Source organism: Pseudorca crassidens, chromosome 10, assembly GCF_039906515.1.
Source record: "Pseudorca crassidens isolate mPseCra1 chromosome 10, mPseCra1.hap1, whole genome shotgun sequence".
Lineage (NCBI taxonomy): Eukaryota > Metazoa > Chordata > Mammalia > Artiodactyla > Delphinidae > Pseudorca > Pseudorca crassidens.
The window spans coordinates 101,692,119-101,715,486 of NC_090305.1; the positions used below are offsets into that span (position 1 = coordinate 101,692,119).

Below are 23,368 nucleotides of genomic sequence, written 5' to 3' on the forward strand. Positions count from 1 at the left end.
GGCAGGAGGACTCTCAACCACTGCGCCACCAGGGAAGCCCTGTTGGAAGATTTTTAATCACAGTTTCAATTTCATTACTTGTGATTGGTCTGTTCATATTTTCTATTTCTTCCTGGTTCAGTCTTGGAATGTTATACCTTTCTCAGAATTTGTCCATTTCTTCCAGGTTGTCCATTTTATTGGCATAGAGTTGCTTGTAGGAGTCTCTTAGGATGCTTTGTATTTCTTCGGTGTCTGTTGTAACTTCTCCTTTTTCATTTCTAATTTTATTGATTTGAGTCCTCTCCCTCTTTTTCTTGATGAGTCTGGCTAAAGGTTTATCAATTTTGTTTATCTTCTCAGAGAACCACCTTTTAGTTTTATTGATCTTTGCTATTATTTTCTTTGTTTCTATTTCATTTATTTCTGCTCTGATCTTTATGATTTCTTTCCTTCTGCTAACTGTGGGTTTTGTTTGTTCTTCTTTCTCTAGTTCCTTTAGGTGTAAGGTTAGGTTATTTATTTGAGATTTTTCTTGTTTCTTGGGGTAGGATTGTATTGCTATAAACTTCCCTCTTAGAACTGCTTTTGCTGCATCCCATAGGTTTTGGATTGTCGTGTTTTCATTGTCATTTGTCTCTAGGTATGTTTTGATTTCTTCAGGGATCTCTTGGTTATTTAATAACGTATTGTTTAGCCTCCATGTGTTTGTGTTTTGTACGTTTTTTCCCCTGTAATGGATTTCTAATCTCATAGTGTTGTGGTCAGAAAAGTTGCTTGATATGATTTCAGTTTTCTTAAATCTCCTGAGGCTTGATTTGTGACCCAAGATGTGATCTATCCTGGAGAATGTTCTGTGCACACCTGAGAAGAAAGTATAATCTGCTGTTTTTGGATGGAATGGCCTCTAAATATCAATTAAATCTATCTGGTGTAGTGTGTCATTTAAAGCTTGTGTTTCCTTATTAATTTTCTGTTTGGATGATCTGTCCATTGGTGTAAGCGAGGTGTTAAAGTCCCCCACTATTATTGTGTTAGTGTCGATTTCCTCTTTTATAGCTGTTAGCAGTTGCCTTATGTATCAAGGTGCTCCTGTGTTGGGTACGTATATATTTATAATTGTTATCTTCTTCTTGGATCGATCCCTTGATCATGATATAGCGTCCTTCCTTGTCTCATTCATTATTTTCAAGTCTATTTTATCTGATATGAGTATTTCTACTCCAGCTTTCTTTTGATTTCCATTTGCATGGAATATCTTTTTCCATCCCCTCACTTTTCAGCCTGTATGTGTCCCTAGGTCTGAAGTGGGTCTCTTGTAGACAGCATATATATGGGTCTTGTTTTTGTATCCATTCAGTGAGCCTGTGTCTTGGTTGGAGCATTTAATCCATTCACGCTTAAGGTAATTATCCATATGTATGTTCCTATTACCATTTTCTTAATTGTTTTGAGTTTGTTTTTGTAGGTCCTTTTCTTCTGTTGTGTTTCCCACTTAGAGAAGTTCCTTTAGCATTTGTTGTAGAGCTGATTTGGTGGTGCTGAATTCTCTTAGCTTTTGCTTGTCTGTAAACCTTTTGATTGCTCCATCAAATCTGAATGAGATCCTTGTTTCATAGAGTAATCTTGGTTGTAGGTTCTTCCCTTTCATCACTTTAAATATGTCATGCCACTCCCTTCTGGCTTGTAGAGTTTCTGCTGAGAAATCAGCTGTTAACCATAGGGGAGTTCCCTTGTATGTTATTTGTCGTTTTTTCCCTTGCTCCTTTCAGTAATTTTTCTTTGTCTTTGATTTTTGCCAATTTGATTACTCTGTGTCTTGGCGTGTTTCTCCTTGGGGTTATCCTGTATGGGGCTCTCTGTGCTTCCTGGACTTGGGTGGCTATTTCCTTTCCCACGTTAGGGAAGTTTTCGACTATAATCTCTACAAATATTTTCTCAGGTCCTTTCTCTCTCTCTTCTCCTTCTGGGACCCCTACAATGTGAATGTTGTTGCATTTAATGTTGTCCCAGAGGTCTCTGAGGCTGTCTTCATTTCTTTTCAGTCTTTTTTCTTTATTCTGTTCCACAGCAATGAATTCCACCATTCTGTCTTCCAGGTCACTTATCCGTTCTTATGCCTCAGTTATTCTGCTGTTGAGTCCTTCTAGTCTGTTTTTCATTTCAGTTATTGTATTGTTCATCTCTGTTTGTTCTTCAGTTCTTCTAGGTCTTTGTTAAACATTTCTTGCATCTTCTCGATCTTTGCCTCCATTCTTTTTCTGAGGTCCTGGATCATCTTCACTATCATTATTCTGAATTCTTTTTCTGGAAGGTTGCCTATCTCTACTTCATTTAGTTGTTTTTCTGGTGTTTTATCTTGTTCCTTCATCTGGTACAAAGTCCTCTGCCTTTTCATGTTGTCTGTCTTTCTGTGAATGTGATTTTTGTTCCATAGGCTGCAGGATTCTAGTTCTTACTTGCTTCTGCTGTCTGCCCTCTGGTGGATGAGGCTGTCTAAGAGGCTTGTGCAAGCTTCCTGATGGGAGGGACTGGTGGGGGTAGAGCTGGGTGTTGCTCTTGTGGGCAGAGCTCAGTAAAGCTTTAATCAGCTTGTCTGGTAATGGGTGGAGCTGGATTCCCTCCCTGTTGGTTGTTTGGCCTGAGGCGACCCAACACTGGAGCCTACTTGCTCTTTGGTGGGGCTAATGGTGGACTCTGGGAGGGCTCACGCCAAGGAGTTCTTCCCAGAATTTCTGCTTCCAGTGTCCTTGTCCTCATAGTGAGACGCAGCCACCCCCTACCGCTGCAGGAGACCCTCCAACACTTGCAGGTAGTTCTGGTTCAGTCTCCTGTGGGGTCACTGCTCTCCCCTGGGTCTCCATGCACACACTACTTTGTGTGTACCCTCCAAGAGTCGAGTCTCTGTTTCCCCCAGTCCTGTCAAAGTCCTGCAATCAAATCCCGCTGGCCTTCAAAGTCTGATTCTCTAGGAATTCCTCCTCCCATTGCTGGAACCCCAGGTTGGGAATTGACGTGAGGCTCAGAACCTTCACTCCAGTGGGTGGACTTCTGTGGTATAAGTGTTCTCCAGTTTGTGAGTCACCCACCCAGCAGTTACGGGATTTGATTTTATTGTGATTGCACCCCTCCTATAGTCTCATTGTGACTTCTCCTTTGTCTTTGGATGTGGGGTATCTTTTTTGGTGAGTTTCAGTGTCTTCCTGTTGATGATTGTTCAACAGTTAGTTTTGATTCTGGTGCTCTCGCAAGAGGGAGTGAGAGCACATCCTTCTACTCTGCCATTTTATGATATGTTAAATGAAGTTGTTTTCTTAATTTTCTTTAGGTATTATTCATTGTTAGCGTATAGAAATGCAACTGGTTTTTGGGTGTTGATTTTGTGTCCTGCAACTTTGTTGAATTATTTATCTTTTAGAATAACCTATTTTGGGCTTTCTTGATTTTCTGTTATTTCTGTTTTCTCTTTCATTGATTTCTGCTCTTATGTTTATTATTCTCTTCTATTTGTTTTTAATTTAATTCTTTTTCTAGCTTCTTTTGTTAGAAGTATTTTGTGTGCTTATTCTGTCAGTTAGAGAGGTGTATTAAAATCCCCAACTATGACTGTAGATTTGTCTATACCTTGATTTTTCTTCTCAACATTGTTTTCTTTCTTTTAAAGCTCTATTATTTGATGCATACATGTTCCAGGTAGTGATATCTTTCTGTTGCATTGACCCTTTTATCATTGTGAAATGCCTCATTACCTGTCATAATATGTCTTACTTTAACATCTATTTATCTAATCTTAATATAATGGCAAAACTTTTGTTGTTAATATTTGCATGATATAAATCATTTACTTTCAACCATTGTATTTAAAGTGTATTTCTTGTTAAAAAACATTTGGCTGTATTTCTTGTAAACTGCCAGCTGCTGGGGGATTTTTTTAGTTGCAGTTGTATGTTTTTTTTAAACCAACCAGCCTTTGTCTTTTCATGAGATTGTTTATTCCATTTACATTTAATGTAATTACTGCTATAGTTAGGTTTAATTTTCTTGTCATTTCTTTTATATTTGTTCGTTTTGTATTTTCTTCCTTTATTCCTTTTTTCTGGCTTTATTTTAACTAGTCAAGAATTTTTTAATTCTATTTTTTCTATTAACATTTTTGTTATACCTTTATATATCAATTTATTAGTGGTTACTGTAGAAATTTCCAAATTAATCTTTTACAACTTTATCATTTTTTAAACAATGCAAGAAACTTAAAGTAGTGCATTCTGTTTACTTTTTACCATTTTTTGGCTATAATTGCCATATACTTTATTTCTGCATAAGTAACAAACCCCACAAGACTTTATTATCATTGTTGCTTTTAATAGTCATTAATCTTTATAGTTATCCATATATTTACCATTTTAGAGCTGTTGATTCCTTCTTATGACTGTATACTTCCATATCAGATCACTTACCTTTCAACCTGAAAAACAGCCTATAATGTATCCGTCATAGTAAATATCCTGTAGTATTACTTGTAGAGCAGTTCTCTGTAAGAAATGATGAATACTCTGTTTTTGTTTTTCTGAGAGCATCTTTACTTTGCATTCCTTTTTAAAGGTCATGTTCCTTGGGTATAGAATTTTGGGCTGACTTTTTTTTCTTTCAGAACTTTTCAAATCTTTTGCCTTATGTCATTTCTCTTAAGAAATATTTTTCTGTATTATTGTTTCCCAAAAGGTAATGTCCTTTTTTTTCCATTGGCTACTTTTAAGACTTTATCTTTACTTTTTATCATTTAGTAGTGTACCTGGATTTGCTTCTCTTTATATTTATCTTACCTGAGAATCACTGAGCTTGAATCTGTGGGGCAGATATGTTTCCTCAGGCTTGGAATATTATTTGCCATTATTTTTTCAAATTTGGTTTCTTTCCCATTCTCTCTTTTTCCTGTATAGGAGTCTAATTACATGCATGTTAGATCATTTGACCATGTCTCAAATCTGTATTACTTTCTTTTTTTAATGGTTGACATTTTATTGTGGCTTATTCAAATATAATATGTTCAGAAGCCATTACAATATTATATCAGTATAGTATTAAAACAAGTCAATTTGAAAAATTCTTAGCAAAACATAATTCATTTTTTGTATCACTTAATTTGTTATTTCATGTGTTATCCAATGAAAAGTAGATGTCACTAATTGAATTTATTATCACTGTTGCATTTTGATCAGTTTCATATTGTTCTGGCTTTGAATAGTGTGTAATTTCCATATTATAGCATAAGTAGCTATTTGCTTGAAAGACAATAATGAATAGACAGAGATTTTTCTTTTCATTTAAACAGATTATAACATACAATGAATATTACAGAATTCAAAAATAAAGTTTTCTAGTTGAAGTGTAGCTGACTTACAATATTATATTTATTTCAGGTGTACAACATATTGATTGCACACCACACAAAGTTATTACAGTATTACTGACTATTTTCCCTGTGCTGTACTTTACATCCTCATGACTTATTTTTTTTATAACTGATAGTTTGTACCTCTTTTTTTTTTTTTTTTTTTTTTTGCGGTATGTGGGCCTCTCACTGTTGTGGACTCTCCCGTTGTGGAGCACAGGCTCTGAGCGCGCAGGCTCAACGGCCATGGCTCACGGGCCCAGCCATTCCGTGGCATGTGGGATCTTCCCGGACCGGGGCACAAACCCGTGTCCCCTGCATCGGCAGGCGGACTCTCAACCACTGCGCCACCAGGGAAGCCCCTACCTTGTACCTCTTAATCCCCTTCACTTATTTTTTTCTGTTTTCCCACCCCCTCACTTCTGGCAACCACTAGGTTGTTCTCTGTATCTATGAGTCTATTTTTGTTTTATTTTTTTTCAGATTCCACATATAAGTCAAAACATACAGTATTTGTCGTCCTTTCTGAATTGTTTTACTTAGCCTAATATCCTCTAAGTCCATCCATGTCACAAATGGCAAGATTTCATTCTTTTTTTATCCCTGAGAAATACTCTATTGTGTGTGTGTGTGTGTATATGTATGTATGTATACACAAACACATACATACATACCACATCTTTGTCCATTCATCTGCTGATGGACACTTTGGTTGCTTCCATATCTTGGCTATTGTAATTAATGCTGCAGTGAACATAGGGATTACATATATTTCTGTAAATTACTGTTTTTGTTTCCTTTGGATAAATATCCGGAAGTGAGATTTCTGGATTGGATGGTAGTTCTATTTTTAATTTTTTGAGGAACCTCCATACTGTTTTCCATAGTGGCTGTATCAATTTACATTCCCAGTAACAGTGCACAAGGGTTTCCACTTCACTACTTTTTCAGCAACACTTGTTATTTCTTGTCTTTTTGATAGCCATTCTAACTGGCGTGAGGTGATACCTCATTGTGGTTTTGATTTGCATTTCCCTGATGATTAGTGATGTTGAGAATCTTTTCTTGTGCCTGTTGGCCAACTGTATGTCTTCTTTGGAAAATGGTCTATTCAGGTCCTCTTCCCATTTTTTAATCAGGTAAATTGTGTTCTTTTTATTGTGTTGTATGAGTTATTTATATATTCTGGATATTAACCCCTTATTGGACATCTGATTTGCAAATATTTTCTTCTATTCAGTAGGTTACCTTTTTGTTTTGTTGATGGTTTCTTTTGCTGTGAAAAAGCTTTTTAGTTTTCTGTGGTCCTATTTCTTTATTTTTTATGCCTGAGGAGATAGATTCAGAAATATATTGCTAAGACCAGTGTCAAAGAGCATACTGCCTGTTTTCTTCTAGGAGTTTTATCGTTTCAGGTTTTACCTTTAAGTCTTTAATCCGTTTTGACTTTATTTTTTGTGTGGTATAAGCAGATGGTATAGTTTTATTCTTTTTCATGTAGTTGTTCAGTTTTCCCAGCATCATGTATTGAAGAAACTTTCCTTTCCCCATTGTCTGTTCTTGCCTCCTTTGTTGTAGATTAATTGACCGTATGTGTGTGGGTTTATTTCTGGGCTCCTTATTCTGTTCCATTGATCTTTATGTCTGTTTTCGTGCCAGTACCATACTGTTTTGATTACTGTAACTTTGTAGTATAGTTTGAAGTCAGGGCATGTGAAACTTCCAGTTTTGTTCTTCTTTCTCAAGATTGCTTTAGCTATTTGGGGTCTTTTGTAGTTCCATACAAATTTTTGGATTATTTGTTCTAGTTCTGTGAAGAATACCATGAGTATTTTGATAGGGGCTACATTGAATCTGTAGATTTCTTTAGGTAGTATGGTCATTTTTACAATATTAATTCTTCCAATCCATGAGCATGGTGTTTCTTTCCATTTATTTGTGATATCTTCAGTTTCGTTCATCAGTGTCTTACAGTTTTCAGAGTATAGGTTTTTCTTTTAGATGTAATTGTAATTCTGTTTCTTTTCCTCTGTGCTTTATTTTGCATATTTAATATTGAGTTATCTACTGGCTCACTAATCTTGTCTACTTCTGTATCCAGTCCACTTTTAATGCAGCCAATGAGTTCTTTATTTCAGTTGTTGTCTTTGGAAGTTCTGGAAAGTGTTTTTGGATTTTTTTTTTGGTAAATTTTAAGTTCAAATATTCTATCTTTTTATCCAGCTTTTCTGTCTTTTTTTAATATACTAGTTATGTTATTTTGAACTCCTTGCCTGCTAAATCTAATATCTGGATTACCTCTGATCTATTTCTAGTCACCATTTTATCTTTTGATAATTGGGTCATTTTTTATAATTTTTTTGCACAGGGCTATATTTAATAATTTTTTATTGTATCCCGTACACTGTGAATGATAGATTTGCCCTACATTATGTTATAGTATTCTAGGGTGTTTAAATTTGTTCAGTCAGCTAAGTTACTAGAAGTTCACTTTGGTTCCGCTAAGGTCTGCTTTGGGCTTCTAGGAAAGATCTATTTTAGTGTTCCCCTTAAATCCTAAGTATGGTTGATAATCTTGGAGGAGGCCTTTCTGAGCTGTAAATAAATGTTTGGTGTATTCACCTATGTCTTCCACTCTGACTTGGGGCAAAATCCAACATCTCTCCAGTATGTTTAACATCTGGCATTTTCACTCTGTCTCAGCTTCAGTGTCCGAGATTTCTTCCAAACTTTTAGAAGTCTCACTCTTTACTCTGCAGCCCAAGAGTTAGCCAGGGATCCAAGGGCAATTTCCATGTAGGTTTCCGGGTTCCCTTTCTAAGTTATACCCATCCCTGCTACCTGCTCCCCAAATCCCAGCAGCATCAAAGTTTGATTTTTGCCTTGTCTCTCTATCAAAACCATTGCTCTCTGCTTGAGTTCCTGTACTGGTTGCTCTCTGAGCCTGGTAACAGTTATTATATGTATTTGTTGTTTTTATTATTGTTTATGGCAAGAAAGTAAGTCTGATACCATCTACTTTATTATAGTCAGAGCTGGAAGTCAGCATTTTGCTATCTTGGTTTCAGGTACATTTCTTTATACTCATTTTAAAAGGCATAATTTGTGGATTATTTTTAATTTTGATTTAAATTTACTTCATGGTAATTTTGTTATTTAGTAATGTTTCCCATTATCATTTAGATGGAAAATGATTATTTTTTATAATGTAGAAAGGTTTAACTTGGCCTATTCAGCTTTGTTGCTCATTATATTAAGAGATAGCTTCTTTGGTGTTTGCTTGGTTTGAAATTGTCTAGTGTTGAGAGTCCACTCTGGCTTGACCTAATTTTCCTGGTAAGCATAGTCCTAGTAACAGCACATCTTGGCAAAACTGACCGGTTGTCTTGGGCAGCTCTCAAAATGGCAGCTGCTAGAGTTTGATTCCTTTGGCCTTAAGTTTTATCTCCTCTGAAAGTTCAGCCGCTTTGGGGAAGATTGACAGAGTAGGCTGTATTAGTCATTCACATGAGAACAGTTTATCAGATCCTTTCTTGCGGAGCTAGTTTAGTAATAGGTGGGGAGAAGCTTTTGTGGTTACTTCTTAGTGTCTGAGGCAGTGAAAAGGGCCATAAAAGGTGGGAAAATGTACATAAAGTGGAAGGAACTATAAAGATAGACTTTATCATTGTTCTGATCCTCCCCAAGGAGCTAGGTTTCTTTTATCTGTTTCCTCAAGAAGTTCTTAGTGCATTGTGAAAAGTACTTTAGTAATAAAGCGAAGTCTAAAATGATACAAATAGGCTGATAATATAGAGTAGGATCTAAAATGATAAAGGTAGCCTGGAAGGACACCAGAAATCAATAACACTGTTTTCTCCCTGAGCGGTATCTTGGGTGGCTGGCTGGTCATTAAGGATGGGAGGGAGACATAATTATATATGCTTTTTTCCTTCTGAAACTTGAACCATGTGAATACTCAAAAAAAGTTGATTAAGCATATTTATTTATTTATTATTTCTCCTGTAATGTCCTAAAATCACAGTAAAGAGAATATTTTTTAAAACCTTCAAAGATAGTAAGAATGGGAGAGCAAATAACAACAAAAAATTTGGAATCTGGAAAGGTGGTGCTGTGGACTGAATGTCCCCCCAGAATTGATATGTTGTAACCCAGTCCCCAGTGTGATAGTATTTGAAGGTGGGGCCTTTGGGAGGAGATTAGGTCATGAGGGTGGGGCTTTCATGAATGGGATTAGCCCCTTCTAAAAGAGACCCTAGAGGGCTCCCTTGCCCCTTCTACCTTGTGAGGACAAAGTGAGAAGAGGGCCTTCAGTAAACTAGGAAGTAGGCCATCACCAGACACCAAATCTGCTGGTACCTTGATCTTGGATTTCTCAGCCTCCAGGTCTTTGAGAAATAAAAGTTTGTTGGTTAAGCCACCAAATCTATAGTATCTTTGCTATAGCAGCCTGAACTGACCAAGACAAATGGACAACAAGAAGGTTAAATTCTAAGCCAGCCAGTAGAGAAAGCCAATATTTTCCTTAGAACCACCTGAAGACTTGGGAATTGGGGACAGTAGATACATCTGAAAATGGGAAGTAAATATGAGACTTAAAACGGGAGGGTTAGTTGAAAGTCTGTCTGTAAGAAGCAATTAGATCCCCACCCTAGCTTTGCACAACTTTGGTTAAGAAACTGAAATTTTACTTTCTGGTCAGAGTAAAACAGGGTTTCTAGACTAGGACACATCAGCCAAAGTTGAAAATAGGATGTATCACTGAAAACATGGGATTAAATGAATGTTTACATATCAAATACAGAGAAATCAGACCTTCTCCTCATCCTGGGCTCCCACAACACAGGTCCTCCAGCTTAAATACCTTCCAGATGGGAGAGTGGATGATCCTCCTCCTGGGAATCTGACCAACCCTAAAGAGAAAAACGTCAGGAGCTCTGAAATGACAGCTCAGCCAGACGGCCCCACAGTGAGGTCCACGGGGGACCTAAAATCAAGTACCTCCTTGAATAGAAGCAGAAACCAAGAATTACTTGACATCTGAGTTGAAAGACAGAGACTAAACTAAATTTGAAGGAAATAGATTATGCCAGGAGATGAAAATTCCATGTATTCCTAAAAGTTCCACCATCATTTAGGTTCTCAGTGAGATAAGAGAGATATTATATTCATGAAACAAGAGTAAAAGGCTATAAAAATGGATATTCAGATAATTAAAAAGAGCTCTCAGAAATTAAAAATATAAGTTTAAAATTCAATAGAAGAATTTGACAATGAAATTCAGAATATCTTTCAGAAATTAAAACAAAAGGACAGAGAAATGGAAGATAGGGGAGAAAAGATAAGCAAATTAGTGGGTCAGGCTAGGAGTGCCAACATCCAAATAATATAGGTTCCAGAAAGAAAGAGGAAACAGACCAGAAAAAATAAAGAAGGAATTAAATAAAATTTCTGAAAATTGAGAAATACAGTTTCTAGATTGGAAGAGCCTACTGACTGCCCAGAACAGAGAATAACAATAGGCTTAACACCAAGGCCCATCACAGTGAAATTTCAGAACACTGGGGTCAAAAAATACCTACAGCTTAAAGAAAGAAAAGGTCATATATAAAGAATTTTTTAAATCTGATTAGTTTTTTCCTTCTCAGTAACTACATTGGAAACCAGAGATCAATGGAACGGTGCTTTCAAACCATGAAGGAAAATTATTTCTAATCTACAATTTTATATCCAGCCAAACTGTTAATTGAGTGTGAAGGTAAAGATATTTTCAAATATGTGAGATCTCAAAAAATTTACCTTCTGTTCACCCTTTCTGAGGAAACCACTGAAGGATGAACTCCAGAAGAACAAAAGAGTAAACCAAGGAAGAGGAAGACATGGAATGCAGGAAGTGGGGAATGGTACCCAGGAGAGAGTCAAAGGAACCCTCAGAATAATGGTGAAGGGAAAGCTCAGGGTTACAGTTGTGCCTGAAGCACTAAGGGCAACTAGAACAGATTGGATTAGGCCGTAAGTCTCTAGCACAGATTTTGTTAAGGAAATGAAATTGCTTGAATACCTAATGTGTCTGAGCATATAGTTAGGAGATTTAGATAATTGCAGAAAGTTTAGGATTAAATTACGGGAAAGTGCTTAGGAACGAAGTAAAACAAACAAAAAAAGGCAATTGTTAACTCCAGAGAAAGCAATGTTGTAGAAGGGGAAAAAAAGTAATCCTAGCATATTACACAGTTCACCTGAATATAGCGATTAGACTTTGATCTAATCGGAATTATAATATGTAAGGATGAGAGGATAGGAAGGTAAGAATTTGTGATCACAGGGGTAAGGGCGTGCTTAACAGTGGAAGAGAGCTAAATCCTCACTTACCAAAAAGAGAAATAGACATATAATGCTTAAACCTGAAAAAAAAAAAAAAAAGTCAAGAAGTAACAATACAGACATTAAAGATTTTGTACCCAATTCCAATGTGGGGTGATGGTTTCCCCACACTAAGCAGTTCTCCAGCACCAGCTGGGTGTCCTACAATTCAACTCAATTCTGACACTGTTTACACAGGTTAAGGGCTCAGTCCCATAAGACTGCCCCCTGCTTCAGATGCCAATCACAAGTCCAGGTTGTTACGTGTACTTCTGACTGACTGGCTCTACATCAGAGGTTCCCACAAGCCCCTCCTTGGGTTCAGTTAATTTGCTAGAGCAGCTCACAGGACTCAAGAAACCAACTTACTAGGTTACCAGTTTATTACAAAGGATATTAAAGGATATGAATCAAGAGCCAGAAGAATAGATACATAGAACGAGGTTCTAAACAAAGGAGCTTCTGTCCTTGTGGAGTATGGGGCCTGGCATGTTGGCACGTGGAAGCAATCTAGTTTACCAACCATGGAAGCTCTCTGAGCCCCCTCCTCCTGGGTTTTTATGGAGGCTTCATTACATAGGCATGATTGATTAAATCATTAGCCATTGGTGAAGGATTCAGCCTCCAGCCGCTCCTCCCCTCCCTGGAAATCAGGGGGTGGAACTGAAGATTACAGTCCTCTATTCAGGGTTAGTTCCCCTGGCAACCAGTCCCCTGCCCCATCTTTAGGAGATTTCCACAAGTCACCTTATTAACATGAACCCAGAATTCTCTGGCTGTCCCGTGGTTAAGACTCGGTGCTTTCACTGTGGTACCCTGGGCTCAATCCCCAGTGGGGGAACTAAGATTTCCCAGGCTGCGCAGCGTGGCCAAAAAATAAATTAAAACAAAACAAAACATGAACCCAGTTATGGTGGAAAGGGACTTGACACCCATTTCACCTTTATGATTCTGAAGAGTTTTCAGGAACTGAGGACAAGAGACCAAATATTATAAGAAAAGATGCTCCCATTGCTCTTATCACTCAGGAAATTCCAAGGTTTTTGGGAGCTGTGAGCCAAGAACCATGGATGAAGACCAAATATGTATGAGAAATATATTTCAGTCATTGGAGTGACCAAATATATATATTTCTCATGGCACAATATTGTAGACATATTATTTTAACACAGAGGTTAACACTTGAATGGCATCAGGTAACTCACCATGGGGAGTAGAAGGTGGAGGCCTGCTATTTTTCGTAGCACGTCTTGGAATTATTTGGCTTTTTAAACTTTGCTCATATATAACTTAGAATCAAATGAAAACTTTTTTAAAAGAACAAAACAAAATGGAAGAAGTGATAATGAGAATGGACAGAGTGGGTTTTTGAAGGATAAGTAGGAGTTCTGTGGGCCTAGGGCACAGAAGGGTGTGCTGGCAAATAGAACCAAGACTGGCAGCAAGCAGGGTGGGTGTTGTCTGGCCTCCACATGGAAGCTTGAGATGTGGGGTGTAGTCTCACCTCAGTATTGGCTTTTCTCCTTTTGGCGTCTAGGTTGTTTAGAATTTAAGACATGGCCCTTTTGTTAACTGATAAAATTATAATGTATTACTATGTTTGGTTGTTGTTCTAAAATAATAGTGTTCTTTGAACTAATTTCAAAGGGAGGAAAATGAGCTGTCATTGAAATGACTTGCAGTAAGTTTTGCTGAAAAGACCGTGTCATTTGCAAGTCCTTACCTGGACTTGAGGAAGAGTGTTTTAGTCACCATTCCCAGCACTCAGAAGTCCTCGTAAGACAATAGACGCCAAAGGAAATGGGCACTTTGCCAGGAATTTGGGAAACTCAGATGCCTGCAGTATCCCACAGCCCACAGGGCCAGAAAAAGGACTTGACAGCTGTGTGTGCCCTAGAGGCCAGTGGGCATCTAGGAGAGGGGTGGGGTGGCTAAGTGCTGGCTGTAGGTCTTTTGCAGCTGCTGGGTCACTGCTGACTGCTGACTGCCGACCTCCATCCAGAGACATTTGAAAGGCTAGAAAGCACAAGGTGTGGTCGTAAGATCTGGAGTTGACTTTTGGCTCTACCGTCTTTGTAACTTCAACAAAGTTGCCTAACCTCTTTGAGAGTAAGACAGGTGCAGTAATAAGCCCAGGGTGATTAGAGGCAGCAGGTAAAGTAATGTGCACGGGAATGCTTTGTAAATAGAAATTTCCTGTTCTAAATCTTGGTTTCGGTTAATGAGTTTCTTTACCTGTTGTATCTACAAATGTGCCTTCTATCCCTAGTATATTTATTATTATTGACTCCAGGTATTAGTTAAGGTGTAGTTGACTTCCGTATTAGTTAAGGTATAGGTTAAAGTACTGTAACAGAGAGACCCCAAAATATGGCAGTTCAAACCAGACAGAAATGTGTTTCTCTCTCATATAACAGTCTAGAGCTGTGTTACCCAGCATGGTAGCCCGTAGCAGTCTAGAGCTGTGTTACCCAACATGTGGCTGTTTGCATTTAAATGACTTAAAATTAAATAAAATTAAAAATGTAGTTCCTCAGTTGTACTGGCCTCATTTCACCTCTGCAGTCCTCCGCTCTACCAGCTGAGGTATCAAAGGGTGCATTGTAGTGGCCTTATTTCAGATGCTCAGTAGCCACTTGACTGAGGCTGTTGTATTGAAAGGCACATCTAGAACATTTCCGTCATCACAGAAAGTTCTGCTGGGCAGCCCTGCTCTAGAGGAGTGGTCCAGAACTTGAAGGGTGGCTCTGCTGTACAAGGTCATCCACGGACCTGAGTTCCTTAAATATTACTGCTCTGCCACTCCCTAGGTAAGGCTTCATAATATTTTTTGTGTGTGCGATGGATCCCTTTGGCAGTGTGACAAAGCCTACAGACCACTTCACAGGGTAATATTTTTTTTGAGTGATATTTTTAAATGTGTAAGATAAAATTCATAGAATTACAAAGGAAAGTAATTACGTTGAAATACAATTATCAAGGTAATGAAAAATGAAACAAGCTCGTAATGTAGTAACATATGCTTTGTTAATACATCAAATAATGATCTAGGGGCAAGTATAATGACTACTATAATTTCAAAATATTGATGAGTGGACTTCCCTGGTGGTGCAGTGATTAAGAATCCGCCTGCCAATGCAGGGGACACGGGTTCCAGCCCTGGTCCAGGAAGATCCCACATGCTGCGGAGCAACTAAGCCCGTGTGCCACAACTACTGAGCGTGTGCTGTAGAGCCCGCGAGCCACAACTACTGAAGCCCACGAGCCTAGAACCCATGCTCCGCAAGAAGAGAAGCCACAGCAATGAGAAACCCGCGCACTGCAATGAAGAGTAGCCCCCACTCGCCGCAACTAGAGAAAGCCCGTGTGCAGCAACGAAGACCCAACGTAGCCAAAAATAAATAAATAAATTTATTTAAAACAATAAAAAAATATTGACGAGTTCATATAATATTTCAAGATAATCCATAACAAATATCATGTGGTATGAGAATATTTGTAAATGCCTGTTGCTGACAGAGTCTTGGATACTGCTAATATACTATAATTTTTTCCCTACCTGATAACTGAAGGAAATGCTAAATTTCAAATAGAAGTTAGTGAAAATAAAGTTGTATAGCTTTTTTCCCCATCCAAGTTTATAGGCCAACGATTCTATGGAGCCCTTTGCAGTCTCTGGACTTCAGGATTAAGAAACCCTGCTGGGTGTTGTCAAAGCTGGCTTGGCAATGCCAAGTCCACCCTCTGGAAAGGGGGAAAGAGAGGAAGTTGAGGGCAAACGATTTCCCTTTTAAAGGGCATGACCTGAAAGTTGCTTGCCTCCCATTGGCCGGCAGTTAGTCACATGACCATCAGTACTGTAAGGCAGGTTGGGAAATGTAGTCTCCAGGGCAGCCCTGTATCTTGCTAGTAAAAAACTGGGAGGAGGGCATCCCTGGTGGCGCAGTGGTTGAGAGTCCGCCTGCCGATGCAGGGGACACGGGTTCGTGCCCCGGTCCGGGAAGATCCCACATGCCGCGGAGCGGCTGGGCCCGTGAGCCATGGCCGCTGAGCCTGCGCGTCCGGAGCCTGTGCTCCGCAACGGGAGAGGCCACAGCAGTGAGAGGCCCGCGTACCGCAAAAACAAAACAAAACAAAACTGGGAGGAATTCTATCAGTTAAAGGAAGAAGGAAAGAATGGATATTAGGATAACCAGCAGTCTCTGCCATAGCTTTGTTCATAATTATGAAACAAAGTATTTTTTCAAAAAATGCACTGCTTATTTCGTGCACTTTCAGAGCTAAGTCAAAAATGCCAGGAGAAGTTTCACTTCTACTAGCTGTTGACAGGCCCCCAGTGTGGTACCAGTTCCTGGGCCATGCAGTGTCTAAGGGATATAGCACGTTTTGAGCTAATGTCCCCCAATTCTGTGCCTATAGTTGCTGGCAACATTGTCATTAGCACAGAGATACCATTTTTATCAGTGCCAGAAGTGTGTCGTCCCTTGTTTAAACTCAGTATGCCCTGATCTGCACTTACGGAACTAATAACAAATTAGGTGTCTGTTCCTGTCACCAATGACCAGTATTCTGTGTGCAAGAGAACATCAAGTAGAAGGAGGCAGGCCTTTTCCAAACAAACAGATCCCTGAACAAATGCCCTTTAAAGTTTAAAATAACAACCCCTTGGGTTGTACGGCCTTTAACTTCTCAGAGAGCTTTAAGTACCTTAACGCTTCTTATTTGTAAAGTGCCCAGATCATGGTTTTTTTTCCTTTTCTTATTTTTCAAGTTAGTTAAATAAATAGCAGTTATGACACAGTAGCACATGGCCAGCAGCTTTTAACTTGTAAACGGAGGGTTTGAAAAGGCATAGTTAGAGGCCAGCTTGGTCTGGCTCCTCCTGGCAGGAAGGAGGCAGAGCTGTTCCAAGGCCAGATAGCACTTAGAGGGCCAGGCGACCCCTTGCACACTGCTCGTCTCCATACAGGGGGTTGTTTTTCTGATGGAACATGACTGTTCAGTGCCATTTTCTTTAAGGTCCCAGATTGTGAGCTCCCAAGGGGCAGGCGCTGGAGCCGTCGGAGCCCTCACAAAGCCTGGTGCAAACTCTTGTGTGTCACAGGCGCTAGGCATATGTTTGCTGGCAAATCGTTCGTATTTTCTGAGCATTTATAATGGCCTTTTAAGTAAGTGCCATTTTAAAGTTTGGTGAATGAAGGGTGGTTTTTGTTTAGTCTTAGGGTCATCATTGTTTTGTTGTGTTTGTTCGGCCACCCCGACCCTAATCCATCTCTGGTTTTAAAATGTGATTCACTAGGAAAATATGACTCCGTTAATTGAATTCATTTTAGAGCCAACTTTTCAGGAACCTATCTATTTATGTAAAGTGAGATCCACTTGCAAGTGCACCTTTTGGTGCCAGCGCTCAAATTTTCCCTGACTTAGTTGCTCCCGTGGTGTTTCAAATATCTTCCCGTAAATCAGGCAGCCAGCACCCCATACTTGTGAGGATTATTTACTGGGTCTTGTGATTCAGCCCAGGATCCTGATAGTGACCTTGGATTGGTGGTATAAATAGACTAGGATTTGCCAATGGCTATTTTTATAAAGGAAGCTTTCTAAGTTGATTTCTTTGAACCCAGAATGACTTCCTCCCTCTGGCTTCCCCTGTTTTCCTCCACGGCTGGGGAGATCCTCTCTTCATTCTTCCTGCCTATCTTTCCCCTCCCCCAGCCAGCTGGTGTCTGCAGAAATCAGAAGGAAGGTACGTGCCTGACACAGAGCTGCCTGAAATTGAATATCTTCACCTCCTTTCAGGATCATCTTTCTTTTATCCGGCCCAAGAATGGCACCTGCCCCGCCCATCAGGCCACAGGATCTCTGGGACTGGATGCCTTGTCTGAAATAAATATCCACCGGCTCTCAAGCAGAACAATTCCCTACTTCGTATCTGAACATATATTTTACAATATTACCTCTTGTTTGTCTTTGCAGGTTTGCCCCTGCCCCAAGTTTTTAAAAAAGATCCTAAGTAGAGTTACTGCTAATGAACCAAACTGCCTCCCTTGAGGTCCCCTACTTTTCCCTACCCCAGCCAGCCTCCCTGTGTTCAGCCTTGCATGCCCACCCCAAGTGACGCAGAGGCAGTGGTGCCTGGTCAGGCCTTCCCAGAGGACATCTTTGCCCCACTGAGCCTCCAAAGCTCTCTTCCCTCCTTAAGGGGGCCTCCGCCCTGCCCATATCCACCATAGTAAGTGTGCTGTCAGCTGGAGAAGCTTGCTGTTCTTTGCATCCTTTTCCCAGGTTTTCATGCTGAAAACAGCACATTCTCAACATGAAACAAAAATTGATTCTGCTCTCTTTTTCACCTTGTGTTTTTGACCATGCTGTTCTTGGCAGTCAAACTTCCAGGCTTGGGGGTAGAATTGATAGCTTAAAGTGTAAATGTTAACTTGGTTGGCAAAATGCCATTTGGAATCTTAGCTCCCTTGGATAATTTACCAGCATGTGTGGCTTCACCCACCCAGTGGCCTTGAGTGTCTTCTTAACTTTACAACTGGCTTGCCTCTTGGAGCTCCCCCACCCTTCCACCCGCCAGCCAGCCCTGAGTGTTGGACCCCTTCTCCCTTCCTGGGCCAAGTGCTGGAAGTAGAGAGACTGTTTTCGATTTCTGAGTTCCACCAGAAGCTCAGAGTCTGGTGCTGTGGTCTCGCCAGAGGGACCACAAAACCAGGTCACCAATGATGCTCTGAGCTTTGGTTCTGCCTTGGCATAGGATTAATGTTCCATCTCAGAATAACTATGAAGATCAAATGAAATAATGTATTAATGCTTGAAATGCCTTATGAAAGGTAGAGAGCATAACAACAGCAAGAATAAATATAGTAGCTACTGTTTTATACGTATCTGTTGTGTCCCAAGTAGTGTGTTTAGTGCTTCACGGGATCCATCTCATTTAATTTAATCTTGACAACTATTTTTTAAAAGTATTAGTATGCCGGGTTTTTTTGGTTGTTGTTTTGGTTTTTTTATTTGGTTGTGCTGGGTGTTAGTAAGGCAGGCTCCTTAGTTGCAGCACATGGGCTCCTTAGTTGCGGCAGGCAGGCTCCTTAGTTGTGGCATGCAAACTCTTAGTAACAGCATGCAAGTGGGATCTAGTTCCCTGACCAGGGTTCGAACCTGGGCCCCCTGCATTGGTAGTGCAGAGTTTTATCCATTCCGCCACCAGGGAAGTCCCAGTATGCCCGTTTTATAGAAAGGAAAGTGAAGCTCGAAAAGATGAAGTTACTGGTCAGGATCCCATACCTCGGGAAAGTGATAGAATCAAAATTTGAGTCTGGCCAATTTACGGCCCGTGCTTTCAGCTATTAAGTAGAATTTTCCCCTCCCCATTTCAGGATTGGTAAGAGAAGCATAATTAACTTTCAAGATGGGCATTTATAGTTCTTTTCCTTGGGATACCTATTTTACCTTCCATTTTCAGATCAACAAGCAGTTTCTTGTGCTCAGCCCTTAATCCCTTCAGCAGAAGGAACTCAGTGATTTTCCCACTGGGAGAGGGAGGCTTGGGACGTGGCTGCTTGTTCCAGGAGACGCTGCCCACTCGTCGCCCACACTGAACCTCCCAGTGCACTGACCATACCTCAGCCAACGCAACGATGGTTCTTGTGTAAGCCGCTAGCTGTCAAAATGACTAAGGCTCAGAAAGTGCCACTGCATTTCTGTTCCCGGGGTGGGGGATGGGCAATGGACCTAGGAGGGCATTTAGAACCACTCTGCTTTTAAGACCCTTGGGGCAGGTGTGAGTTCATCAAGCTCCTGGCAGAGCTCGTGGCCAGCCACACGGAGAGTCAGACACAGAGCCCCCATCCTACAGAAAAGGCGGAACAGGCACTGTGACTCATCAGTGTGTGTATATTCGGCAGTAAAGGACAAGGTGCATCAACGGAGAATTCCGAGAGGGGAGAGATGGGTACAGGCTCTTGGGACGCCCCCATGAAAGAGCATTTGATCTGGCGCTGGCGTGTATGGGTAGAATTGTGAGGAGAGAAGGATATTCCCAGTGAGAGAAACAGCCAAGTGTCTCTGGTCAATGTTCCTGAGAGGACTTGATAGAATTTGCATTTTAATCTTAATTCAAGAAAAGGCACGTGATAAAACTTGCCACTTTGCAGAGTGTTCATGTCTTAGGTGAGACACGGTGCAATTTTCTTCAGTGTCTTAACTGAATAGTTGTTGGAGGGAAGTGAAAGTGAGCAAGGTTGTGGTGGCGGTGGTTACATAGACACGTGTGTGTTAAAGCTCATAGAGTTATTCACCAGAAAATCAGGGTTTTTACCATATGTAAGTTTTAAAAATAAATATTTCTTTAAAGTGTGAAAGATGGATCCTTCCCCTCAAAGAGCTTACAGCTTCACGCGAGATCAGGTGGTCACCTGTCTTGCATAGTTAAATACGGTCTGTGCCACGAGAGAGGTTGAACAAAAGAATGTTGGGGAGTGTTGGAGCCAGTGTGGAGCACTGCTGTCTGCGGGAAACCTCACCTGTCCTGACGGCTGGGTGGCCTGTGCGGTGTGCTCTTAGAGTGGAGAGTGGTCAGAATAGAGGCGCGGGAGCAGGGGCATGTCTTGGGACAGCTCACGTTTCCTCACCAAGTAAGATATATAGATGGCAGATAAGCACATGAAAAGATGTTCTGCATCATCTGTCATTGGAGAATTCTAACTTATAGCAATAATGAGATACTATCACAGACCCATTAGAATGGCCCAAATCCAAAACACTGACAACACCAAATGTTGGCAAGGATGTGGAGTAACAGGAACATTCATTGCTGGTGGGAATGCAAAATGGTGCAGCCAGTTTGGAAGACAGTTTGGTGGCTTCTTACAAAACTAACATGCTCTTACCATCCATCCAGCAATCACACTCTTTGGTGTCTCCCCACATGAACTGAAAACCTATGTCCATACAAAAGCCTGCACACAGGTATTTATAGCAACTTTATTCATAACTGCCAGAACTTGGAGGCACCAAGATGTCCTTCAATAGGTGAATGGGTAAGCAAACTGTGATACATCCAGGTAATGGAATATTATTCAGTGCTAGAAAGGAATGAGCTATCAAGCCATGAAGGAAAACTTAAGTGCATGTTAGTAAGTGAAAGAAGCCAGTCTGAAAGGCTATGCACTGTATGATTCCAATGATATTACAGTCTGGAAGAGGCAAAAACATGGAGGCGTTAAAAGCTCATTGGTTGCCAAGGGCCGGGGGAGAGAGAGGATAAATAAGTCGGCAGAGCACAGAGGATTTTTAGGGCAGTGGAGGAAAAAAAGGCTCCATCCCTGTCCTTTAGGACGTCTGTCCAGCTGGGGACACAGAGGCAGTGCAGAGGGAGCGGAGGAACTGTGGATTCTTCCTCTGTTCCTAGAAGAAGTCAAAGGAGGAAACTGACCGGCCCTGGGGGCTCCCAGCGGATTCTAAAGGAAGAGGCACATCTAAGATGTGACTAGAAAGAGCGGCAAACAGAAAGAAAGCAAGAAAACCATTCTACGCCACAGAAACTGCACGTGGAAAGGCCTAGACTAGGTGAGAGAAAGGAGGACAAACCATATGTGACTCAGATGGCTCAGCAGAGCTAGGAGCCTGGGCAGGGAGGCTGAGGCCGGACGGCTGAGCCACGCAGGGCTTGGTCGGCTGCACGAGGACGTGGGAGCTTCACGTGGAGAGCTGTGGACACTGGAGGGTTTTGAGCAGGGTGACATGATCAGATCGCTGCTTCAGAACGAGGGCCCCGGAGTGCAGGACAGACTGGAGATGATGCGCTGGCCCTCTTAAGAGGGACAGTGGCTTGGCTGAGAGCAGGCCGGAGGGAAGTGGAGGAAGTGAGAGGGTGTAATCTCCAGGCCCTGATGACCGGGTGGGTGGGTGGTGAGGTGGTGGGGCCTCCCTGGGCTCTGGGTCTCGCTCAGATGGCGGGGGGGGGGGGGGGGCACAGAGAGGAGGATGAGCATCTGGGAGAGGAAGGTGAGGGACTAAAGCTAGCAAGGTTGATTAGAGCTGTGCTCTGACAGAGCTGAACGCCAGCACAGAGAATTTGTCTTAAAACCCACGGAAGGCACAGTCTTGCTGCAAATCACTGTTCTGTTAGCACTCTTTTCTTTGACACATCAGACTTCAACCAGAACCTGGAATATAGATGGACATCTGGGAATTGTTAGATTCCAGAATAACCATTTGACAGCCTTTGCAGTCCTAAAGTGGCCTGTACCCAAACTGACAATCGGGGGCTTGCTGAAGTGTGGAGGGAAACTCGACGTGAGCCTCAGAGCCAATGCAGTTGGTTAAAAGAGAATACCTTTTGTTGAATTCTAACAATTATTTTTTAAAATATTGAATTTAAACAGTAAGGCAAGCAATAGAAACAATCTTAATCCCTCTTGACCCCAATTTTCTCATCTGGTAAATGAAGGAAGACCTGTTGATCTCAGAGTTCCCTTCCAGCTCTGAAATTCTAGCCTAATAAAAATTTTCACCAAGATTTTTTTAAAAAGACTCATGTGAATAAATGCACAGAGTACATTGCTGTCCCTTATTGAGCTTCAAACATTTTTTAATCCAAAGTTTTAATTTTGAAACTCCAACTTGCCAGATTTCCCAGAGTATAAATCCCCTGACCAGTAAAGTGTTATTCTTTGAAAATACTGTAGCCTCGGAAGCTCTGGGTTTACAAGGCAAGGCGAGAGGAAGGAAGGGAGGAAGGCAATAAAGTTCCACATTTTCAGCAATGAATATCCTGATACTAATAGAATGCAAAGCTAACAGCTATCTTGTGTCATATAAGGAACCCGGATGCAATTATAATCTCCATTTTATTAGTGAAGAAATATATAGGTGCAGGTGATGATTTCAGACCCTGTGCTTCCTTGGCGGAATTTGTCTGGATAGTGAATCTTACTCAGATTCTGTTCTGATGCTATTCTTAGAATTGACTTGAGAAGCGGTCGCCCCCAGCTCCTTTTCTCAGAGCAGACGGCAATCTGGGGACGAGCTGTCTTACGCTCATGCTCACAGTATTGTTTGTTGTCACCACTGAAGTCAGTCGGTGAAAGGAGTTTTCCTACTTCCTGAAACATTTTTTGTTTCAACACAATTATCTTCACTTTCTTCTTCCCATCCCCACTTTCAGATAATGACACTTTTGGGGGGCATTTTAAAAGGGAAATAGTTTGGGGGCCACATTCATACAGCTTGAGGCTGTGCTGGTCTTGCAGTGAGTAAGGGGAGGAGGGAGCCTGCCAGATGCCTAAATGGCGGCTCTGTGCTTGAGGCTTCCGCACGTAAATTCATCTGATTTTCATAGGAATGTTGCTCAGCGCAATTCAGTAAACTTACCCAGGATCACACAGCTGAAAGGGGGCAGAGCTGGGACTTGAACCCACTTTGGGCAGACCCCACAACTCAGCGTGCTGCTCTACCGTGATTAGGGGACCCTGGTTAGAATCCCTCCTCCAGCAGTGTTCCGGTAGAGAACCAGCATGTCTGAAATGCCACTGTCTTCCTAGCGTTTGTTCATTGAACAGACAAGTGGAGATAACGCATCCACCTCCCTCATGAGGACATTTTAAGGATTAAAGAGAGGTAATCCCTATA

General features: G+C 41.0%; 1 protein-coding gene and 1 non-coding gene across 13 annotated transcripts in view; one reads left to right on the top strand and one right to left on the bottom strand.

Annotated features, from left to right (window-relative positions):
* The window catches only part of ATG7 (autophagy related 7), a 237,188-nt gene that overhangs the window by 179,938 nt on the left and 33,882 nt on the right, over nt 1–23,368 (top strand). The gene's annotated exons all lie outside the window — the stretch shown is intronic.
* On the bottom strand, nt 18,875–18,947 carry TRNAG-ACC (transfer RNA glycine (anticodon ACC)). The gene has a single exon. It is a non-coding gene; the product is annotated as a tRNA-Gly (tRNA).